General features: G+C 40.6%; 1 protein-coding gene across 6 annotated transcripts in view; it reads right to left on the bottom strand.

Moving 5' to 3' along the window:
* The window catches only part of cald1a (caldesmon 1a), a 133,529-nt gene that overhangs the window by 40,782 nt on the left and 67,813 nt on the right, over nt 1-24,934 (bottom strand). For 3 of the 6 annotated variants that reach the window (XR_532757.3, XR_532756.3, XM_008401058.3), the window contains exon 1: nt 19,339-19,445. The exons of 1 other annotated variant lie outside the window; for it this stretch is intronic. The gene's annotated coding sequence lies outside the window, so the exon portion shown is untranslated. Of the gene's footprint in view, nt 1-19,338; nt 19,446-24,934 lie in introns of those variants that run through there. 2 more of the 6 variants (XM_008401063.3, XM_008401064.3) reach the window with 1 other exon arrangement.

Genomic DNA, 24,934 nt, shown 5'->3' with positions numbered 1-24,934 from the left:
TACACAGGCACCGTTTCTACAAGAGACCCACTCTGGAAACCGAATCTAGTCAAAGATAAAATTTTAAAAAAGGCCAAACATTTTAAGCATTAATATCTTAAAGACAGACATTTAATGGTTTAATTTCCTCTTTCCTTTGAAACAGAAAAAAACCCATGTTGGCACTGACAGCGTCCCTGCTGTCACATCCCTTCCTCATGTCAATTTCCCGGAGAGCGGAAGCCTCGGCTCGCGCCTCCGGGACGGCCCGCGTTGACACCTGCCTTCCGTCAGAGTAAATGAGCCCCGGCCAGAAGTCTGCATCTGCACAACAGGACATCAATCTGCTACAAGTGAGCTGACCGAGGAGACCGGCGGAGCCAGAGTGCTGATATATGGCGAGTTTCACTGAAAGCACTGCTACTGCTGACACCGTGGCCAGAGAACAGATTATCCAGCTGATGGCAATAAAGTAAAACTAAAACGTAAGAGGGTGAAATCGGACTTTTTTCCCTTGTTGTCCGCCGCTAAAAAGAACCCCCAGAGGGGAATCTACAGCAGCCCCACCGCCTCTGGTTTATTGGCAATAACATGACAGGCTGGAATCATTAAGTGGAACATAAAAATGTATTTCTCATAAAGCTTGAGAGGTTCCTTATGCGTTTCCCTACAGGAGAAAGTGGAAACAAAATGGATCTGCTGAGCAACTCTGACACGCTTCCTATAAACGCCGCGCTCTGGTCGCGCCGGACAGGGAGGCGGCTCCCCCCGTCAGCCTGGAGAGAAATTACACTCCGGTAAGAAAGAAAAGAGAAAATCGGAAGGGCTGGGAGGGAGGAAAAAAAAAAAAAAGTATTGTAAGCAGTGAAGTGATTTATGAGGCTGACTCAAACCCACACAAAGGCAGAATGTCTTCCTATCATACCTTACATGGAAACATGCATGAGGCTGCAATGCATGATGCAATGCCCCCAAACTGTGAGAGACTGCTGAAAACATGACAGCTGAGTGAAGACCCTGACACAGTATTGCCTTTTTTGTGCATGCCCCTTTTTTAAATGAAAAAAAAAAATCATCAAACTAGAAGACTTATTTATTTAAAAATTACCCTGAAATGCCATAAATCCTCATCTTCCCTGCCTTGTTTTAGCACACGAGTAAATCACGCAGTGGAATGCCATTTTTTTCTTTTTTTTTTTTAGGTACTCTGCAAGCTTTTCAAGGGTATTACATGACAAGGTATTTTTCAAAATAAGGGCCTGCATTCCTGGAGAAAGATAGGAGGAGATTAAAGTGTGGGGTGGGTGGCGAGTGGGGTGGTGGACCATCAAGATGACCTGACCAAGAAGGCCTATTACTCACACTGGGCGAGGAACAGCGGAGCAAGTACACAGTTCCGTCTTGCTACGAAAATGTTTTTTATTTATGTGAAAAGCCTATTGTGCATGGAAACCTGATAGATTTGAGATCAAGACCCTTGCTCTAGTGAGAGACGGCGGTATTCATCCAAAACTGGATGCGAGTAAAGAGATTCGGGCCCAAGCTGCCACGTGGTGGATGTGCGCTGAAGGGTTGGGCGACATCCAGTTTTAATTCCCTGCAGTCCCAACTCACATTACACCTCAGCATACAGGATTACCATCTGTCCACAGCTGCTTGTCATTTTGTCACATACATTTTAAACAGCTTTCAGACATTTATACGTTTCCATTTTCTTTCTAGATAGGAGAGCCAAATCACTTTTCATCATCAGAACAGTCCAACTTGTAAAAAGACATAGGACTAATAATATATTTGCCTTATCAGAGTTAAGCAGAGGAGTTTGCAAATTTTCCACTTAAGGACTAGAACCAAAAATGTGCAATGAGTACACACTGAAGGGATGCATATTGCTCATTTTGAATCAAAAGACAGGGCTGTCGTTTAGACTTTAATAACAGGAGCTCTGAAATGTCAGTCAGCTCTGCTTCTGCTCATATTTCCATGGTGTGACCCGCTGCCTCCACGGAACCACTGAAGAAAAAGCGGCTTGTTTGATTTTCACCACAAGAGGAGGCTTTCATCACAACACGCTTTCAAAGAAATAACCTGTCAACTGTGCGTCTGCCTTTTTTTAATTTTAAATCTGACCTCTTGCCTTTAAGGCACATGTTTCCACTCAAAGCAAACCATCACCTTAAAAGCAGATAACTACAGTCTGCCGCCGTCAAAAACTGACTTTTCTGTCTTGGCAGGCATTCTTCATCATCATCAGTGTTTCTGTCCGGCTGAGCCAGATTTCAGCCCAAACTGAGCCCCGTTTTGATGGAGGTTTCTTCCTGTTTATAGTGGTTGTTCCTCTCCACTGTACCCTCGCAATGAACTTAATCCCCTGGTTTCTACGTGTAGAAACATTTGAGCTAATATGTCTAAATCTGCTTGAATGCCTCTGTTGTATATATTTTGGAATAAGATATTAATATTTAAATGGATCCCATACTTAAAACGACATCCAGTTGATATAAAAATTAAATACTTTGTGTGATCTGCTCAATATAATTCTACTTCAGCACATTTTCCTTTTAGCCTTTTAGTTGTCTTCTTTAACAGCAGATTCATTGTGTATTATAGCACATACTTGTAAGATGTTGCATGATTTAAACCTCATCAAATTCAGTTTCTTTAATTAAAAATACAACATTTACCCGCACTACATATTTCAGTATCACCTTGATAGTGGAAGGTCTATTCCACCAACTTCAGTTTTAAGGTGAGATAATTAACCATTTAGCAACAGTCATCAAATCTTCAACACTGCTCTAGAATCAGTGAAAGCACATTCTCTGAGTGGCAGTGAGCTCACTTCATTCCCTTCCTGTGAGGGGGAAAAAAAAAAAAAAGAGGAAAAAAAAAAAACATTCCACTCTTCTCATACCGCTGATCCTTTCGAGGCTCGACAAGGCTGAACTTCACTCACCATACACGCTTTCGTTTTCGTGCATGGCTGTGTTGGACACAAGCGGGTCTTCTGCCCCCTGCTAAACCTCCCTCGAGGTGATACACTTAAGCCGGGGGTCTTAGGGCCTGGAACAAGCTCTGCACAGGTGTACCGACGCTTTAAGCTAGAGAGGCCAGATTTCACACATCGCTGCCTCCTGCTGTGTGACAGCAGCGTGAAGTCACTAGACTGAGCCGATTCCTTTTTCTCTTTTTTTTTTCCTACAGAGTTTTGCAAAAGTATCCAAACATCTCTAACTTTTTTCACTTATCACGCTGCAGTGATGCAACAGCGGTCAAGCGGTTTATATAGGGGTGCACAGACTACAGTTTTCTGGGCGATCACCGATCTTTAAAAAGCCCGACCTGCTCATTCAAATTCTTGGCTGATATCGATTTTTTAAATCTGGAAAGTCTCAATGCAGACAGAGGTGACCAGGTGTCAGTGGCTGATTTTCAGGCCTTTAAGGAAATCGGATCAATCTGTCGACTGATTAGTGAACCCACAACTCTTTCTTATAAATATTTAGCACTAAAATCTAAAATAATTTCAATGTAGCTCGGGTGGTGGCACCATCATGCTGTGTAAACCTGTCAGTCGTGCCAAAGATTCTTAATTGGATTCAGGTTTTGAATCTAGACTTTGAATGGGCCGTTTTCAGAGGTTATTAAACACTGCATTATGATTCTGGCATTAGAAAAATATATTTTCTTCCAGTATTGTCTTCCAACGAACTTTTCAGTCTCTGAAAACAAGATAATCCCAGAACATGATACTGCCACCACCTTGCTTCACCACAAAGATTGTGCATACAGAAGTTTTCTGACTTGGTGTATAGAATCGAGGCAATTGATTTTATTTTTGTGCAATTTGTTGCACTTTATTTCATTCAGGGTTATCAGAGTGAAGTACAATTAATGTCACATTGTATACAAAACATAAAATATTAATAAAATACGTGACAATTTATAAGTTCAGTGGTTTTGAAAGCACTCTACTACAGTGGTCCCCAACCTTTTTATTGCCGCGGACCGGTCAAGACTTGGAAATTTTGCTGCGGCCGGGGAAGGGGTGCAGGGAGGGAGGGGTGCGGGGGGCATGTTGGTGTTCCCGGTAAAGCCTCAATATGCCCAATTTAGTTTTTCTTGGCCTTTTTATCGCAGCCTGTGGGGTTTTCCCTGACTGGGAACGAGAATAAAACCTGTTGAATGTGACAGGTAGCCAATCAGAAATCAAAAAGCGCGGCAGGAAGCCAATCAGAAAGCGCCGTGTCATAAGAACAGAGGGGAATCCCAAACAGCTGACATATCGCTCAACCGTGAGTCCGGTGGATATCAGAGATGATACGTGAAAATGTTTATTATTATATGTAAAGGTCATTATATGTTTATTCAGTTAAAAATGTAAAAAAAAAACATAGTCACCTCCAAATCATAGTGCAGCAAATAAAGCGGCTGCTCCCCTCCTCTTTTATCCACCGCCTTTTCTTTTTGTTACGTCTTTTATCTCTTAAAACGAGTACACAAACTATCACTACTGCTACTACATCGTCATCCGTGTTTGGTTATTCTAAATTCCCGCTATGTTGGGGGTTTTACTGGATTATCCTCTGGAATCGGGATGTTCGTGACTGGAATCGGTTCCTGCCGTGTGGCTGGAGACACGAACCGATCCAACCTGTTGTACTTTTATCTTTTATCAGCTCTGTGGTAACAGAGGTTTGGAGAATCGGCCGACAATTCTTAAATCTTGCCATCTAAACTAGACTTCAGACTCACAAGCTCTACTCATCTCCTCTCGACCACTGCCCAAACGCTCTCTGACTCTGTTCGCTATGGTAACGTTTACATATCCCTTCAAAATAAGATACAGATGCGCCACAAAAACGAACATTTTACTTACGTGAAAATTTTAACTCACGATAATGACTAACGGGAGCCCTGAGCTTGTTTCTATGCAACGAGGCGGTCCCACCTGGGAGTGATGGGAGACAATGACACCCGAAGTGTTGCTTATATCCACAGCCTGCTTGGTCTCCACGTGGCGAAGCAATTTGAAGCTTAATTTCCTCATTAGCAGCCGGTCACCGCATGTCGCGCAGAGCGGCTTGTAATGTGGGATACACCTACCGGTCCGGGATGAATCCATTCTCCTGTCTCTTCTCTGGGCCTTTTCCTCTTTGCAAAGAAACTTTCAAAAGACATCTGATCTGTTTCTACTCATTCTGCTGCTTATGGGCTCAATGTTGGCGCGCAAGTAACAGAGAGAATCCGGTTAAAGGATTTTCAAAATAAAAGATCCTCCAGACTAAAATAATACATAAAACGGAAATATTTGATTATTTCTTGCGCGGCCCGGTACCAATTGGTCCACGGACCGGTACCGGGTCGTGGACCGGGGGTTGGGGACCACTGCTCTACTACACTGCAGAACTTTAGACGGTTCTGCTGTTTTTCCTTTCTAAGTGCAGGGACTAAAGCGTCAAGGAAAAAATAAACACTCCACCAAACAGCATCACGCATGTTGCACATTTGCATCAGGTGGAGTTTGCATGACTAATTACCCTGGCCTTAATATGTCCGTACGCAATGCATTATCTGTGTCATGTTAACACCTGCAACGCACTCTGCAGCTTTTGTAACTTTTTTAATGCCTGGGTTTTTTTTGTTTTGTTTTAAAAGGCGAGTTACCCCACATCGGCCTCATTCTTCTCTCTTTTAGTGGTTATGTGATTTCGGGATCCATTGCCAAAAATTCCAGGAAACCCTAGAGCTTCATGAGACATAACAAAGCTCCCTCTCTTCCTCTGTATGAGTCTCCTACAGCGAGTTTGCCTCAGCAGGCCTCCGAGCCGCAGCTTTGCTCATCGCGAACTGCCTCTCATCGGTCCGCTTCTCATCGCGACGCCCGCGCATCGGTCCGCTTCTCATCGCGACGCCCGCGCTAATTCTCCACCACGGACTGTTCAGACGTCGGAAGTCGCAATCATCTTTCAATACCATTAGGCGCGATGTGGCATTTACCACTAAATTAGGGAGAAAATTCAGCTTCGGAGGGTTAATATATGCACGGATCGCAAGTCTGCTTAATTCCTAAATTTATTAGAATAACACATATCTCCGACAGGCATGAAATTGTAAATAATTGAGAGCTGCTCTTAGGGAGGATTCACTGGTCGCTCAGACGAGGTCGCGCCGAGCTTTTAATGGCAAAAGTGGAAATTAGATTTGGATCAGCAAGGCAGCAGCGCTAAATTGGAGAACATCCAAAACCACATCCAATCTCCCCACCCCTCCTCCTCTCCTTCCAGCACTAATCTCCCCTTAAGGGGGGTTTTGGTGGAGGGGGTGGGGGGTCACCCATTTTTTCTGGTGGGGAAATTTCTCTCCTCCCCTCTCAAACGCACAGATAAATGCAAATACAGACGCACCTATTGAGCCCGCCACCCATCTTGTGTTTATGTTCGCTGCTTGAGTGACTGGTATTTCATTTCGTCGCTGCCCAAAGCCATTCTGCACAGTTTGGCTTGGCCAGGGTATCATTACTGGCCATTAAGTCTAACCTGAACTAATAGGGGCTTATTTTCCAGAGGTGGTCTCCCAGGTGGCTGTCGCAGGAGCGACTGGCACTGCAGGCACACCGAGTCCAATAAATTTTTTTGCCTGACTCAACCCATACATAGAATGCAGATTATTTGGTAACAAGAGCCCATTGTTCCACTGGAATTGTGGGAGGAGGGTGGTTTTGCGTCGTTTCCAATTAAGGCGGGTGTAATGAGGGCAGTCAGAATGAGCGCCACACCCACTTCTTCAGATAAACTCTGAATAATACCTTGGTCATCAGATTTGACTTTTTTTTTTACATTGCCTTCCAAATCAATTACTAGCCTTTAAATTTTTTAACTACCATCTTGTGTTTTATTGTTATTTAAATGGAGCAACATAAATATATATATAAATATAAAGATGGCAGCAAATTTGCCAAGTTGGAAACGGTGAGGCGACCATTGTTAACCAAATGGGTTATTATAATGGTTGATGGAGGTAAATATGATTGACAATCGTCTCATTCTTGCATGTGAAACCAATCTCGCAAAATTAGGGGAATCAGACAATCTACTGGTGTATTCCGACAAAAAAAATTGTTGTAGACATCTGTATTTAGGTCTCTTGACTCCATTACCGCTAAATAAATAAATGAGAAAAAACCTTTGTTGTATAAGAAAACCAATTTTCAGTTTGCCATATCCCAAATAAAGGACAGGGCATACAAATGGAAGTAGGTTTTTGCCTTTAGAAGATTTCAGAAACAATTTGTCCTTGTCTTCAACTATGGTTTACCTTTTGTGAATCACAGCATGACGACATACTGAATGTACCGCGTCTCAGTCCAAGACATATCCCACTCCGTTATAGGAAATCACCAAAAATTTTATTAATGCCTCTTTGTTTCAGCTCTCTCATTCCGGCATTGTGAAAAGTCTTTGGTATGTTTTGGCCTCGCTCTGCTCCGTTGTGACAGGTGTCATCATTAATCATGAAGAAAGGAGCCATTAGTCTGAATGCGGGGGTAATTAATCTGTGCTCACACTCCATTAGATGTCATGCTCAATTTGTGCACAGAGCTGTGTACTGTGTAAATAAGTCGAGATGATGGCACCCACGGCCTGTTATCCCCGAACGGGGCTGCATCCGAGGCGCCGACATGTATGTACGGCAGCTAGAGAACGAGGAATCCGGCTGGATTAGCAAAGCCGTTTACAATAATGACATTAGATTTGTCTGATCAGGGGGTAATCACACACACATGCGTGTCTGTTTTACCAGAGCGTCCGGACTTTAGCAGTTAAACCAAACCATAACCCTCCAACAAGGTTAAAGCTGCAGCAGGGGCATGTAGTATGAATTAGCCCTTAGTTTAATAAGTACCATTTGGCTGTCACCTCGGCGGCTGTAGAGCTGCTCTATTACAGTAAAGCCCCTCTGGTATTGAGCCGGGGTTATTCAATAAAAACCTGACTGAGTGTTTCTCCCAATCACCGCTGGCAGAGCTCTGATGAGGTAAAGAGGCCTCCAATGCCAGCCGCTGTCCCCGCGGAGCGCCGTCTGATTAAAATGGTTTTCTGAGGCTATATTTTTGCTCTCCTTGTAACCTTGCCAGAACCAAGTTAAAGTACAGAAGGGAAAAATTGACAAATTACCCAATACATACTGAAATGAATCCGCAAAACCGATCTGATCTATAAAAGGGCCTCTGGATAGGTAGACGGATGGAGTTCTGCCTTTTAACAGAAATTTATTCTCAGTGTCCCCGTGCGCATTTGGTACAGAGTGTCAAGCTCGAAATGGCTTTGTATTAGCTATTCTGCACGTGACATCTTCAGCCTTAATCATTTTCATGGACATTTATTTTTTGAACACTCCTCTCTTAACCGGACCGGACAGCAACATATGAAGTGGGAAGAAGGGCCAACAATGGAGTAGTCCACCAGTGCCGGCTCTCCACTTCTGTCTTGTAATGCATTCCTGAGCAATCCTCTGAGGCTCATATGTAAATGCCTCAGTATGCTTCTGATTAGGAGGCACAAAGAGTACACTCTATAAATGCACTGTTAAACAATTACTGCAACTCCGACGCAGAATCCAGACGGGGCTGCTGCCTGACGCGCCAACCAGGACGCGGAAAACTTAATGCCGGTTCTTTGCTAAAATGTTTTGAGTCTTAAACAACTAACAAAGTTCATATTAAGATGTAATTGAAGCACTTTGAGTACGGACCATCGGTTTGTGGATGAATTGCAGTCACTTCAGAGTTTGTTTGTTTTTTTTAAGCAAACACAGCCTGTTTGAGGTAATGCCAGTGTATCTTGACCAAATTCAAGCTCAGACTTTGACTACGCCACTCCAAAAGCTTCAATCTGCCATTCACAGATTGGCTTAATGGTGTGGTTAAAGCAAAATTAAAGGGTCCATCAATTACGGAACATTCTAAAGATCCTCATACGGGAAATCAGCCCTCACACCATCATACTACCACCACCATGTTTCACTGTTGGTATATTCGTTTTCTAAAGCGATGCGTTCATTTTACACCACATGTAGCAATGAGCAGTGACTTTTGCACATAAGGTCAGGTTGGTTTTGATTGTTTTTTTTTTCCCCTTTTGCAAATTAATCCAAGATTTGAATACTGCATCTTTTCTATTTTCTCAGGTTTTCTTTGCACATCAATAAAATATACTAATAATCAAACATTGTGGATATTTTCTCTTTGTTCTTTTGGAAGCAATGCAAGCATGAACTGTTTTTTATTATGGTAATTTCAGAGGAAATATTAGGACTGTTGTGTGATTGAAAACTTGGCCGAGATAACAAAGGGGTTGCTTCAGGAACAGCCTGTGAATATCCTTAAGTGGCCCTGTAAATTTCTGGAAAGACCAAGCTGACTGAGCTTTTGGGAGGTTCTACAAAAGAATGGGAAAATATAACCCCAAAACAGATGTACAAAGTTTGCACAGACTTAACTAAAAAGATCTGAGGCTGCACCAGCTGCCTAAGGTGCTTGGAGAAAATACTAAGCCTTGGCTGTGAAAAATCTGGACATATTTCTAAAAAGTTGCTCTTGGCTAGTTATTTTGGGGCACTACTAGTTGATGCAGAAAAGTAATACTCTACAGTAGCCAATTTTAAAATGACTCTGCAAAATAATAACATTGGAAAAAGTAAAGGGGTGCAAGTACCTTCTGGTGGGACTGCAGGCATTTGTTTTTCACATTAACAGATAAACATTTCACAACTGTACTGTTGACAGTAGATAACATTTGGCTAACCTCAGCACTTTTGTTTTATGCAAGTTAATGTGTTGAAAAATTAAGCTAAATACAGTTGCTACACTGTGGTAGTAGCAAATGAAAAGACTTATGGCCTAAATGTCCATGTGACAGCAACTTCTCAGTTAAGGAAATTAAGGGTTTAGCAGCTAGCAAGCCAGATGTTTCCATAAGGAAACAGAATAATGCGAGGTGAAAGGAAGTCCCTCAGTTTCTAACTTTTGTCCTGTTCACTATAAATAGCTATAGCTGGTGGACATGGATGTAAAGCTGGATTATGAGAACAGCCCGACTGATAATTATGAACTGGAATACCACCATACTAAGAGTAAGAAAAAGTCTATTTCTTCGTCACATAAAAACATGCCAACACAACACATTTTAAACAAATCCCTGTGGGTTAGGAACTGAATAATTGTGCTAACATAGTTTTTATAACCACGACATAGCATTTTGTCCGTCATATCCTGGATTAATATTTATTTTGCCTAATTGAAAGTCACCACTTATGAAAACCACTCTGATAGTATCACATGAGAAACTTCCAGCAAAGGTTTTAGACATGGGTTCATGTTTAAAACATGTAGTAGTAGTAATGCTAGCATACATGCCACTATTAGCTTGTTTAGCCAAGACCAGTCACCCTTATTTTATAATGTGGTTTTCTAATGTACTATTTGTGCCTACAGTGAATTTTGTGTTTACTATGTGAACAGTAAACATTTAAAGCACCTGTAAGAAAAGGTCAACTTACTACGAGGAATTTAAAACAGCAATATACGTTATTTGCACTCACCAGTGGTTTTAGGGTCTGCAAACACCATCAGTTAGAAGTTAAATTTATGACTCAAGTATTTTTCAAGGTATATGATCAATCAACAATACTCCACATGCCTTACTAGCAACACTTAAACCAGTCAAAAACCACAAGTACAAATGTAAATGTCTTCTGTCTTTCTGTTTTCACAAATGCTAAGTGGCCTGCATTTATATAGCACTTTATTATGTACGACGACTTCATAGCACTTAACACTAAACTGAGTTATTTATCCATTCAAACACTAATGGTGGTAAGCTACATTGTAGCAACAGCTGCCCTGTGGCAGACGGACAGAGGAAACATTGTCAATCAGCACCACCAGGCCCTCTGAGCACCAAGAGTAGGCAAGGGGGGTGACGTGTGTTGCCCAAGGACACAACTACTAAGATGGCCAACCCCTAATAAATGTAATACCAACTGCCTGCTGTTTGAGAACATGTTACAACACCCTATTTTACTCCAAGACCTAAAATAAACAATTTCTTACAACAGAAACCATGCTCATCTAAAGGTTAAATCCGGGAAGAATTAGAGGGCCGACTAATGTGAATACCCATTTAAGGACACAATGATTTTTTTATGTGGATGAGGTAAGTCCTCACTTTCATCATTACTACATACTAGTCCAACTTCACTCTTGCCAGTTTTCGCTCCCATGGTGGCAGCCATCCAACATGACTTTTCTGCGTTGTCCCTCACAATCACCATGCACACTTCAACACATTAGTAAAAGCCACAAGTATAAATCCTGCAGGATAGACCTGCAAACCGGCTGTCTGTTCTTTTCACTCCTGCTCCATTCATTGAATGGTTAAACTTCCAAACTCTGTAAACGCATGACCTCATTTAGTCATGTGTACACACTGAATGGTATTTTTCACACACTCCTTTGGGGTTTACATGACCATATTACCCAATTACCCTAAAATACGAGCGTTTTAAACACCAACTTGATAGGCTCTTGATTATTCCTGTTTAGTTTTAGCAATGATTGGGGAAAAATTAAAAGGAGATGTGGAAATGAATCAGAGAGGAGAGAGAGAGGCAAAGATGAAGTTAGCATAGCTGCTTGGAGAAAGACGTGTAAGGTGGTTTCTCTGCCACGGGGACACACTGTGCACGTCTGAAGTCCCAGTGGGACGTCGGCGAATGAAAACACGAGGCCAATCAGCTAACAGAGACATTTCCTGTGCTTGTTTTATCAGATGAGAAGAAGCCTAAAGGCTAAATGTCCCCCTCTCAGCAAGGTTGCACATTTCTCAGGGTAACCCGCTTTGGGAAACAAAGGGTAGAAAACATGCATCTTTGAGGGATGACATCAGACGTGCTGCTCAGGAGCACTGACCTCACTCGCATGCAATCAATCATCCACTTGAAATCCAGGCTACGTGATTCTGAGTGGAGTTTTTACCTTTTAAGATAGAAACCAAGGCTGTCTCATGAATTAAATCTCCCAATAAAAGTACAGCTACAGTAATAGAATTGTCTGTTTCTTTTTCCAAAGCTATGAAACCTCTGGCAAAGCGAGCATCTGGCAACTAGCAGATGGTGGACCGATATGCCAATTACCAACACTGGCGTGCCATGCTGCCTATTAGGCAATCTGGCTCTGAATGATCACACTTTAAAGTCAGAAAACCAAAGGAGCGAGTGGCTGATCTAACAAACCCTCTCCATCAGAGTGTGACTAAAGCCCAGAGGAATTCAAACAAAGGTTTTTGGGTCCACATGACTGATTTAGCCAGTAGGATCAAAGTTGAAGAGTTTGTTAGGGGAAAGAAAGGAAACGGAGAGAGCGATCACGGAGAAGGGATCATTATAAAGGCCTTCATGCTGTACAGTGTATTGAATTGTGGCTTGCAGAAGATTACTCTAAGTGTGGTTTGATTCAATAAGGCTGGATTTGGTGGTGAATGTGTAATAGGCCAGGGGAAAAAAAAGGAGACCATAGCAATCATTCCCTATCCCTCAAGAGACAACCAGAGTCTGAGAAAATACCAGCACATCCAATTGGACCATGCTTCCCGGTATGGCTGCTTCATGCTCAACTGCAAGGAAAATAAGAAGGGTGTACCAAAGTTTGTAAAAGCTAAGGTTTTAAAACAACCATTTCTACAGAGTCCTGGAGTGACCAGAGCTTTCTTGGGTTGCATACGCTACAGCTGTAAAGCTTCAAGGAACATTTATGTTAGGCTACCAGAATAGATGCTCAATTAATTAACTAGACACATAGCAACACATAGCCCTACTCTATGTGTCAGTTGCTTGTTTTAATCAAAGATCAACTACCAGACGAGATCTTGCAATATTCAAAATGATGTAGTTGCCGTTTGGTGAGTGCTTTAAGTCCAACGATGATTCAGACAAGATGCAGTTAGTAGGACCCTCTGAAAATATCGAGACCAGCTAAAGAAGTTAGGTCAAGATATTAACACAGCATGGGATAACGATGAATTGCAATACTCAAATACTGAGCTCAGTAGTGTTGGTATTTCTATGTTCACTAGTAAGGGGCGTAATGTAGTTTCTCAATGACTTTGCCAGTTTAAGTGTTTTTCTGTAAAAAAAAAAATAATAAAAAATCATCTATAAAAAGACTGACAAGGAGTATTTTGAACATAAGGTACAAATAAAATGTATATTTTTTGGAGTCCATCGAGTTCTTTACGATACTGACAACTACTACAAAAGTAATACATTTACAATCTTTCATACAGTTCTACTGGCAACATTGCTAAATTTCGCAACTTTATTCCTGTTGTGCTAAACATATATATTTCATATTTTTCAGGGACACTGGAAAACATTTGTGCCAATCTAGTTCAAAATTTTTATATGAACTGGTAAAAAATAAACCAAATCAGGAGTGCTTCTTGTTATTCCTACTTCTAATAATGAGAATAACTAATACCTTTAAGTTCTAAATAAAAGCATTTACAATGTGTTGTCCGTTTTGTTTTAAATTGATGTATTAATATTGTGGTGTTTTTACTCAACAGTGGCAGACTGTGAGGATCTCATGCATCTAAGGTTACCAGCTTTTGCCTACCAACCTTGCATTTGCTTACCGTTGCTCCCCGATGTACTCGAGCTGAATTTCCTATTCGCCCCAACATCTGCTGGTACATCCAAGCTCACCATATTACACAATTTAAGACTGCGGTTCTGGATGCTGCTCGTTCAAATTACATGGTATAGAATTCCAAGGCAGTTGGCCTCAAGTCTACTGCCAAGGTCCCACAAGCCGCTTGAGCGGCACGTCAGTCACGGCTGAGCCAAAACCCTCTCCTCTTCTGTCTGTTGTCCAGAAAACACAACCCTGAAACCTTAAACTGACTTATTTCCCAAAACAACCACAGCTCATGGACGACAAGCACATGACTGATAAAATAAAAAGCACACATTTGTTGCGTTTCTTAGTATACACGGTGGTGCCGAATATCACTTTCAAACCGTATCATTACGACAAACAAATCCTCCCGAAATTACACCGCAGCACGTAAAACATGCTTGACATTGCTTCACTCGTCTGTTGTGAGGAGAAACCAGAAAATAGCTTTGGCACCTGCTGTGTAGAAACAATGTGTGTTTGAACTGACATGTCAGCATGCAATCGCCAGAATACCAAGAATCGCATTTGGAAAGCTTTAATAGTTTACATTCACCATCCATTTTTTTTTAAAGAACAGGACTGAACGGTCCAGTCATTTGTGTTGGGATGATTCCCCCTGCCAGTTTTCCAATATTTTTCAACTTCACTCCGCCGCTCGGTTGGCTGCTTTAGCTCAGCGGTGGTGAAACAACAACTGCTTCGCAAGAAAAACGGTGGATTCTTGCTTTGGAACTTGATACTGTATTGGATTCAATTAGTCATCAAAATATAACAAACCAACCACATGCACTTCATGCATGCAAAACATGCTTCATGCCGTTGCAACTTGCTGATTGTAATGAGAATGAGGCAAAATAACCCAGACTCTGACGTCTAATTTTAATTAAAGGAAAACATGGGATGGAAAATGCAGATTGGGAGAAAATGAAAGCTACGTACAGTAAATGCAAGGCCTCACCGCACCGGGCAGTCCAGAGCCAGACTCCGGAAATGCATGGCTGTGTTCCCTACATCCTGCCCGCCCAGCCCTAACCCTGGCCCAGGCCCTCGCCCCCACACTGCCAAACCTCTGTTATCACTCCATGCAATTACCTCCAGATTCCACGGCACCAAGATCATATTGGGCCAATTATACAATCCCATTCTGAGTACAAAGTACAACACAAAAACTTGTGTTTTTGTGTTGTACTTTAAAGCTTGCAGTTTAACACAAGCCTGTATAGGGGCAGCCTTCTAGGTCTGTGCATGCAAAAAAAACAAACAAAAAAAAAACTGTCTGGCCACAAGATGGTGCTTGTTCAAATAGAGTAGAATTTCTAATTTCTCAAAACAAAACTTCTTATTTAATGACGACATATACTGGTGTCAGCTTCTTTAAAAATACGTTACCACGGAGAAAATTATAAGCAATTTGGCAAGACAGTTTAGAAGAAAATTATAATTAAAAGTCACTTGTAAGCAATTGAAACCGTTTGCTCAAAGTAGCACTTGTTGAACTCACAGCTGTGTTGTACATATAAGGGAAGTGGTATGTGAAAAAAAATGCAATGCGTGGAAAGTTGCTAGCTAGTTTAAAACTTTGCTGGGTTATTTTTGGTATATTCACAAAATGCAACAGAAGCAGCAAGACAAAGTTTTTTTTTTTTTAGTACTTAGCGTTTCTTGTAAAAAAAAAAAAGTAAAACCCAACGTAATACTTATTCAAGTAGCTACACATTCCAAAGAAATCTTAAGGGCTACAAAAGTTTACCTAGTTCTTGTTTTTATTTGGACAAAAACATGTTAGCAACAGCCCGTTTTTTTCTTTAGCCGTCCATATTTTTAGCCTCGACAAAGACGTTCAAAGTTCATATCCTGTTGTGTCTATATTTGCAATTCTTACCTTGACGCACAGTCAAATTGTGTTGACTGACAAAAACTGCTCATCAAGCAAACTAACAAGAAGCCCCAACCACTTAAATATTGTGTGTAGCTGCTGTGGAACTATCAGCTAAACGCTAGCTACTGACAATGCTAAAGTTAGCAACAGCCTTGAAACTTCTGAACATAACTTCACAGTTCCTTTAACAGGTCTAGCCTGCATTGGATTCTCCCTTTTCTAAAGTCTTCACTACTCAACAACTACGCATACTCTACAATAACAAAAATGTATTCTTTTCATTTGACAGAACTTTTCTCTCATCTCGTGTCTGACAATTATTATATACAAATGTTGCACTTCAGTTCTTGAGAAGTATGAAATGTCCTGGTCAGAAAGAACTTTGTTCTTGCCACCTCAAGTGAAAGAAGAAGTTTCTCTTTTTGTGCACAGCATGTACCTTCAGGCTAATAAAATCTGAACAGAACTCCTTAACACCCAGAACCCCAACCACTTTTCAGTTGTCTGTGGAGCAATATTTGAGATACTGGGGTCAAAATAAAAAATAAAAAGCTGAGAGGGACAGACAAGATGTAATGCAAAAACCACATAAATCAGATTACTTTCGATGGACATTAGAGCTAATGTGGAATTAGAGAGGCATAAATATTACATATAGAACATTCTGCAATGATTACAGCTTTTTATGTTGAGCCTTACGTATTTGTGAAAATGGACGAGAGAGGTTCCTAGCTTTCTCAAAAAAAAGTTCTCAAAACCTTCTCTCATTCTCTTGACCCAAATACTGTGCATCACCTCATCTCGTAAACTTAATCAATTGTTACACTACTTCCCAACAACTTTTGATCTGGGGGAACAGATGAAAATGTACAAAATGTACAAACCTCAAGTAGGTTTGTGAGTAATGATAATTATTTTATCAAGAACTTGGAGTCTTCTTTCACACAGTAAAGTCTGCAAAACTGGCCTTAATGACCAACTCCTGGCACAGACTGTCGGGATATAAAATGTTGACCCACTCTAAAAAATTACTGAATTTCAGAGACGAATCCAATCATCTGTCACCAAGCTGGACCTTATAAGGAGCAGAGGGGCTTTCTCCACACATTTTCCAAACCCCCAACTCAACTTATCAGATATAGTAACACAAAAAACTATCAGTACTCTTGAGGCCAAAAAGCCTTCAGAAACATCTGACGTATCCGTGGTTTTCTAGCTCCATTCTTTTCACATTTCCCAGATACTAAAACAACAATCGAGACTTTCTGAAAGTCAATCGAAATCATTGTAAATTACACTTTCCCACCTACAGAGCAGTATTTTTTATTTTATTTAATGCAACGTACTGTTAACAGTTAAAAAAAATAAATAACTTGCTCAATATTTCAATTATGTTTTTCTTGTTTTGTCCTTTTTATCTGCATGTTTTCAACAAAAAAAATGCTCCTTGACAGGTGTTCACTACCCTGCAATAACCGCATTGGGAGGTTTTACATGGATTTCAGGAAAACGTAAGAAACTATCAAACACTCATTGGTCTTTTTCACAAGTGTTTTTTGAAGAAGACCAAGGCAGACTGGAATAGCCAGATTTCAGAGATGTTCAGCATCCATTTCAAACCAAGTTGTTATAAAAGCCATGTGGATATCCCAAGTACAAAGGCATATCCAGGTGTTCAGAGGGTTATCTTTTCATAACTGCAAAAGTGATGTTCCATCACACTATTCAAGCTTTTTAAAGGTCTTTCAGATACCGGGGAGTGACCAGTTTACTTAAAATTGCTTGGTAACCTAAAATTAAGGTTACCAAACAACTTAGATGATTTTCAAGTCACAACATTGTTTCCTGCAGAGCTGTTGCAACTTGCAAAGCTGTCTACAAGATAAGTTGTTAATATAAGGATAGTTTGAGCCCAGGCTACATGCAGTGCAACTGTAGTGGCAAATCATGTAACTATTTTAGGTGACACAAGTAGAATACGGGAACTTGTTCACTTTATGAGTGATAAATATGCACAGATGGCACAATTCACAAAGTAATATTAATAAACTGATACTATATAAAAGTTCTGAACACTATCATTGTTGCTGTTAGCTATAGCCTTGCTATCTGTGGCATAGAGGTTATTGGGGTCAATATTCTCTCCCACACATTGGGTTGAAAAGCTTGCAAATCAAACACTATTTTAATGCATTAGAATCAACGCCAAAAATATTATAAAAAAAGTCGTTAATGTGCCATAATGTTTATGGAAAAAATGGTGATCACCTTCATAATTTGTAGTCTGTACAATTAGATTCCTTTAATAGAAATAAAATGGAGCCGTTTCCCAATACCAGTCCAGCATTCATTTGTATTGCCTGAGGGACGTTGCAGTTATGCAATTAAAAATAAATCGAAGCTCCAATCTATAAAAACCAGCAGTCGTTGCTGCTGTGTCACTGTGATGACAGTACAATAGCAAAGGACAAAATATCTGCTACGTTGTCATAGTTCAAATGTCACAAACTTAAAGTCTACACCGTGATAATATATTTGGCCAGTTGGATGGACTCTTACTGCCCTTAAAGCTCACATCTGATGTATAGCTTTATTGGCTGAGAGGCTAAAGGTCACGGAGAGTGGTGGGGACATTGTGCAGTGGTAACAGAAGACAATGGTGAGGAAGAAAATGATGGTTAATCCCTACAATTTTTTTTACCAATGGCACTCCAGTTATACATTTTCCTGATACCATTCACCCTCATCAATTTTTAATATCTGCCAGATAGAGGTTTCTTAAACTAATTTTGGTTTGATCAGTGATCATAGAGTAATTTTACATTAGAGCAGACTGATCACAACAGGAAAAATAACCATTATAAATGGATATAAGTTGCCCGAAAATAATACAAAATAGAAAAGAGTTGTAGAATCTATCTAAAATTGGTAGGAAACTGCCCTAACAGTTGAATTAACCAGGAGGTGCTTTTTTTCCTCTTTTTTCCCCCTCTGCCCCTTGTGATGTCATCAACCCAAATACAAACAAAGCAATATCTACCTCCTTTTTTCTTTTTTTTTTTCTTTGCCCATTTCTTGAAATCCTGTAATGGAAATTAACACATCTAAACACCCACTATGTCGTTATTGTCAAACTAATTTTACAAATGACAAACAAGACTATTTTTTACAGTGGTTAACGATGGTCCCTTTAACTACAGTTCAACACTTTCCATATATTGACACTCCGTTGTAGGACAATAACCCTGGAAGATGCTCAAACAGCATTTAAAACAGTATAAATCCTTGTGCGACATTCTGCCAGGAATGTAGCAGTAGCTTAGCGTCATGTCGGCCACTAGCTGTCCAGGGTTGGTCGCAGACAGCCCCCTCTAGCCCCTCCACCGCCCTGGCTTCGCCTTCATACTTTGTTCGATAAGAATCAGAAAGAGCTGAGCGCGCATTAAAGGGGCGGACATTCGCCTTTCTTTGTGCGTTTTCGCTGCTTGGACGCGAAAAAGTTCCAACACGCCGCCGCCACATGACTTTAATTCGCCCGCGGTGGCGTAAAACAGCAAACAAAAGATGTTCTGGAAAGAAAAGGTGGGATAGTCTGACCTCGTTTTGCTGCTTTAAAAAAAAAAAAAAAAAAAGTTGTCGCATCATCTTTTTTCTCCGTTGTTGTGTATTTTTTTATTATTTTTTTTCTCCGCTAACTAAAAGAAGGTTTTGTATCGCTTGTGAAAGTGTTTTCGGGGCTTACCTGTGGATCTTTAACGGGATAAAAGTAGAGCTCTGGAGTTTGGTTGAGAGGAGAGGAAGGGGAGCCAGTCTGCAGTTGATCCTCTACTACAGTCAATGTTAAACCACAAGCCCCTCCCTTTAAGAAGACATAATCGCCATCTACGTTTTTTTTTTTTTTTGTCTGGGCCGAGCTATTCAGTCTGTTCTTAAAACGTGAAAAAAAAAGTTGTAGAAATTCCTGCAAAGACTCCACTGCAGTCAAAATGAAAACATGAAATATAGCCACAGTCTGAAAACTTACGCAGAACTCCTTACATCTGAAAGACTTATAAAGAGAAAATAAGGTCTTTGCGTTTCTTCCATAAACATTTTGAGACAAAAAAATAAATCCGTCTAAGCAGATCACATACAGGCCTAGAGTGCATTTTACATTAAAATAACTCAATCGGGGAAAAGGCCCAAGGCATAAGCAAACAAAGCAGCAGCTTAGATCAGTTAGGATTATTGAATGAATGCTGTGAGGATTTTGTTGGATTATTTCAACTTTCCTGAAGACAATCACAATTCCTTAAATTCAAAAGCCCATGTTCTTCCATAGTATTTGATATAGTTGCCTTTTAAAGTATGACCCTTTTGGTATCCTTTCACAAACTTCTCAGAGTAGTTTGCAAAAAATAAAAAAGTGGCCTCATTTCTCTAGAGCCTAGAGAGAACTGTTGCATCCAAGTCAGGTCTGTGGGCCTTACCTGCTGTCATAAACCTTTTCATCTCTGCTCACAAATCGGCAATGGGTTTCATCGTCCTTATACCGATTTGCAACTAATTTGGTGGTAGGTTTAGGATTATTTTCCTTTTGGATTTCTTGGGATATTGACAATATTTCTATAGGATGTTTCCTCCTCATGAAGCCATCTACGTTTAGAAGCGCACCAGTTCCTTCTGTAGCAAAACACCCGGCAGCATGAGGCAGTCGTTCCCTTCAGGGTTTCGATTGTGTTCTCTGGTTGATGCCCAGAAACTTTAGTTGCATCACAGCGCAGGAGCAAATTAAGGCATTTGCTCACTAGCGCCTAGTTTGCTTTTGGAGGTTTTCATGGCTTCTTCGTCTATGAGCGGCGTTTCAGCCCATTATTGATAAATACACTCACTTCACCTACTTTCAGACTCCGTCTTTACACAGTTTTTATGTGGCATCGCATGGGAATGGTGTGTTTGAGGTGCTGTCTTAAAATACATCCACAAATGCAACTAAAAAGTTGCACAATATTCTGGTCCGATCCCGTTTCTCTTGACAAAAAACTGGCAGCATAATTTTTTTTTCCCCTCAACATCTCATTACACCCCAACTATAAATTTTTCAACAAAACAACAATTGTTTGGAGTATTCTCACTAGCCAACAGGTCCTCCTTACTCTACATGGAATTGCAAGTATTTCCAAATACGACCTTTCATCCATCAGAAATGTTGCTGAGGTTTCAGGGAGTTATGAGGTGACTAACAATAGGCGCAATGTTCTACTTTCTTTTTTTTTTTTGTTGCAATGATGCATCGGCGCACAGACACTGCCCCGCTTTGTCTCGACCTTTAAAACAATGACACTCAGAACAAAGGGGAGGGGGGAACTTAAGAGCATTAGTCCGCTGATGCAGAAACGAGCACCATATGCGCTCTCCTGATCTCTTGCTACACGTTTGCTTCTTTTTAAGGCGAGGCAATAGAAATGTTGACCGTGCGGAAAGTGAACAAGAGGAGCGGCATGAAGGGAAGCGAAAGGAGCGCAGGTCGGCAGCCTGTTCCGCTCATCTGAAAAAGTGTTCGTCTCCCCCGGTCCTCTGAATGATGATGAATTTGGCGATAAAACCCGTCACTCTTCATCTTGCTTGTTTACTTTCGGGCCTTTTTATTGCCATTCCACTTTGCACGCCGTCGGTCAGGAAGACCCATTAAACGAGTGCGGGATCCTTCCGCGGATTGGTCTGATTGCCCGACATGATGAAGAGGCTCGGGGAAAAGTTTACAGTCAGCACCATGCCCCTATCTGCTATATTTACATGGCGAGCTCAGGTGTTTACCTCAACCACACGCTTCGGTTTGCTCCGCCTCCTCAGGGCTCTGGCCTTGCTGGAAAGTAAGGAAAAAGGGGAGTGGAAGGGGGGGTTGGGGGGGCAACAGATTTGCAGAAACTGGACAGAGCCTGTTATACCAGCAGAAGTGGTACTTATAGATACTAACGAAGGGTAGGGTGGGGGGCACTATGGCCTTTGGCTGTTTTGCTTTCTGCGAGCAGTTTGTAGCTTCTATCAAGGTTTCTCAGATCTTTACAGCCTGAGGCCAGAAAAACCTCCAAACTGTCATATTTATCAGTATTACGCATCTCCGAAGTGTTACATCAGAGAAAACCCATCAGAAGTAATTATGACGGCTCTGACATCATACTGATGTTTTTAACAAAACTGATGTTTTTCTCGTTTCATCATATTGTTTCGAATCAGATAAAAGAGGCCGCTGCCGTCTTGCGTGACGCTAACGCTGCAAAGTTTCAGTCGTAGAACGTGCAGCCGGCGTCACCCTGATAAGGTTTATTAACGCCATGTTGAAATGGATTAATGGCTGCTGCAGCCTGACTGGTGCATTTATGATGGATGAGTGGTATCTCAGATTTTCAGCCGGTTGGGGTGCATACCAAACACCCGAGGCGTCCTGAGTAAAAACCTGCTTGAATCCTCCGAATCGCTCTCCCCTTCCCTTTAAGTGTCTCTAAAAAAAAAAAAAAAAAAGCACCTGCAAAGGATGCATTCTGGTAGAGGAAATAAAGAGGAATTATTGCTTTCTTTTTAAGTTTTCCTTTTATGCACAGTTTTCCTACAATGTCAACTGTTATAGTTTACAATGACTCAAAGCTTTCTGCTGTTATAGTATGGATCTAAAGTTTTATTGGCTCTCCTGGTAAAGATGTGTACGATAGCAAAGATAAATTCTGCTTTTATAGTAGGAGCAACATCCTAGTAAGAATTACAGAAGTCCAGTTTAGATTAAACAAAAGTGAGGACTGGCTTATATTATATGTAATATTGTACAGGTGAAAAAAATGTGGTCTAATTTTAATTTAAAGACAGTAAAATTACAAACTTTTTAGTGTCTTTAAATAAAGTTTGTAGTGTAATTACTTTATTTGATTCATCCTGCATGAATATTTATGTCAGCATAACAAAAATTGCATCCAGTGATGCAAATGATCTGACAGAACTTCATATTACACACGGAATATACATAAAATTAAGGAAATTGTGGAAAAACCTAAGCATCGTCTACATAAGGTTGTCACAGAAAAACTGTGTTGAGTTAAAAGCTTCTTCATATTCACTGTAACACTGACTGCTACAGGAGATTCCGTCCAGAGCTCTCAGCCTCTACAGATACGCTTTGACGAATCTTGAATAATATAATTTACGTTTGATTTCCATTTGGGATCAGTGAAGTGTTTTTGAATTTGATTATGAAGTAAAAAGTTTAATATTTAAAGTCTAAATCTTTATTTTTAAAGTGGAATAAATTCAGCGCACATATCTTGTCGATATGTGGTTTATGTCTTAATCAGATGCACAATATGTTTACATATACATACATATCGATAGATTTATATGTCATTACATGATTATTTTGTTGCAGATTCATAAACAGGTCTGATATCTTTAATTATGTCCTGAACTACATGATTAAAACTAGAAATCGGCAATATTAGAAAAAAGGTCTTCATAAAATTAGGAGTATAATTAACATGTTTTATAAACATCAACTGCGTGTAAACATCACAAGACAATTTCAACTGTGCAAAATTACATCTTTCCATAATTTACAAGCAGCATTTGGAAGATTAAAAGTAAAAAAGGAACAAAACAATCTGGTCTCTTCCTGCGGCTCACCAGGCTCAGGTTCTGATTGACATGTTCAGACTCCCGTAACCAGTACCCAGGTGAATCAGTCACATCGGCTTTGGGTCCAACAAATCAAACACAGTTGATGTTCTTCGCTGCAAACTGCTGAAACGAGTCAAGAGTGTATGACGCCTTGTCAAAAAGTCTGGCTTAGTGCGTTTGTGTGAAGAATTGTGGCTTAAAGGTAGAAATCTCTTTGACGTCAGGTTTTCGTGACATCAAAGCAACTCTGAACTCGGCTCCTATGAAGAGAAATGTTTGTACATTCTTTCATCATTACTCTGAAATGTAGCATTCGCTCTTTCTTTAAAGATGCATCAGTGGAAATTATTTATTGCTCGGGGCTTGCACATTACAACCGAAATCCTTTGTCAGACGAGCAGGCTTTCCAAACACACAGAGTCTACAAAAGGAATAACTTGTCGAAAACAAAAAGAAAACAAAGCACTCTACCTGAGCTATCAGAACGAGCTGTCGACATCAACTGCAAATACACTTTCGTTCCACGGAAACCGAGATGGTAACTGGTCATAAAACATGATGTAATGCAGGAAATAAAGTGTTAAAACGCAATGTGTGAGCCCAGGGATGAAGCTTTGGGACACGGCGAAGAAAGATGCGTTAGAGATGGGCTTTCACTGGGAAATAATTGGCACCTCCCATTACAGATGTTCAGCCGAGCCGTTCCCATGATACCCGGCGCTGCCGCGTCAACAACCATAAAGACGCACATATATCAGGGGTCTGGACGGAGCCGAGACATTTACGACCAAATGATCTCCGTCACGGCTTACTTCCTGTTTGTTGGGAGACGCAGGAGGCGGCGGCGGCGGCGGGCCGATAGACGTTTGATATGATTTCCACGCGAGAGTCAAAGTCGGGGCAAACGCATCGCTGAGTGAAATGTTTGCGTCCGCTGACAGCAGGGCCATCTGTTCGGTGTAAAAGCAACACAAAAATGACACGGGAGAAAATTTGTGTTTATGTGTGTATGTTCTGCGCATAATCTATACTTCACGTTGCCATAACTTAGCTATAATAGTTATGTTATGAACCAGATGTCTAAATACACTACTGAAAACCGCTTCATGTCACTGTGAGACAGATCGGAGTACATTTTTTTCATATTTTGTGTCAGTTAGGGTCACCATGATTGTTTCTAAACACCTGCCAAATGCCAGAATAATCTCTTCGTATTCAGAAGTTCACATAAATTTTGTTAGTATTTTTGGCAGAATTGACTTAGACGTTGAGTGACTTAGGCGAAATGTTTTACCTCTTAAGAATTGGGAAAAGCTAAAGTCATGACGTCATGCTTTGTAAGCTTCTGATTGGTTAATTCACCCAGAGATGAAAATGTTTTGGTACAAAATATTTCTGGTGAGAAATTGTACCCATTCGCAAAGAATAAAGTAAATAAAGTTTACTTTAAATAAACTTTGTTTAAAAAAAAAAAAAAAAGTTTTATTTCTTAAGTTTGTTCTGATCTTTACTCAGACCTTTAGCAAATACATTTTTTTTTTAATCGGTCCGGAGACGTTTGGTCTGATTTAATGTGAGAGAATAAGAAAAAATGAAGAGTTGTGTTTATTTTTTTATGCAGTGTGTGTAAATATCTGATTTCAAACGTTTCTGCACATTCATTACAGGTTGCCAACAGAAAAGTGAGTAGAGACTCT

This window comes from Poecilia reticulata, chromosome 23, assembly GCF_904066995.2.
Source record: "Poecilia reticulata chromosome 23, P_reticulata-male-v2, whole genome shotgun sequence".
Lineage (NCBI taxonomy): Eukaryota > Metazoa > Chordata > Actinopteri > Cyprinodontiformes > Poeciliidae > Poecilia > Poecilia reticulata.
The sequence above is the reverse complement of the archived record's forward strand: the minus strand, read 5'-3'. Positions and strand labels throughout refer to the sequence as shown.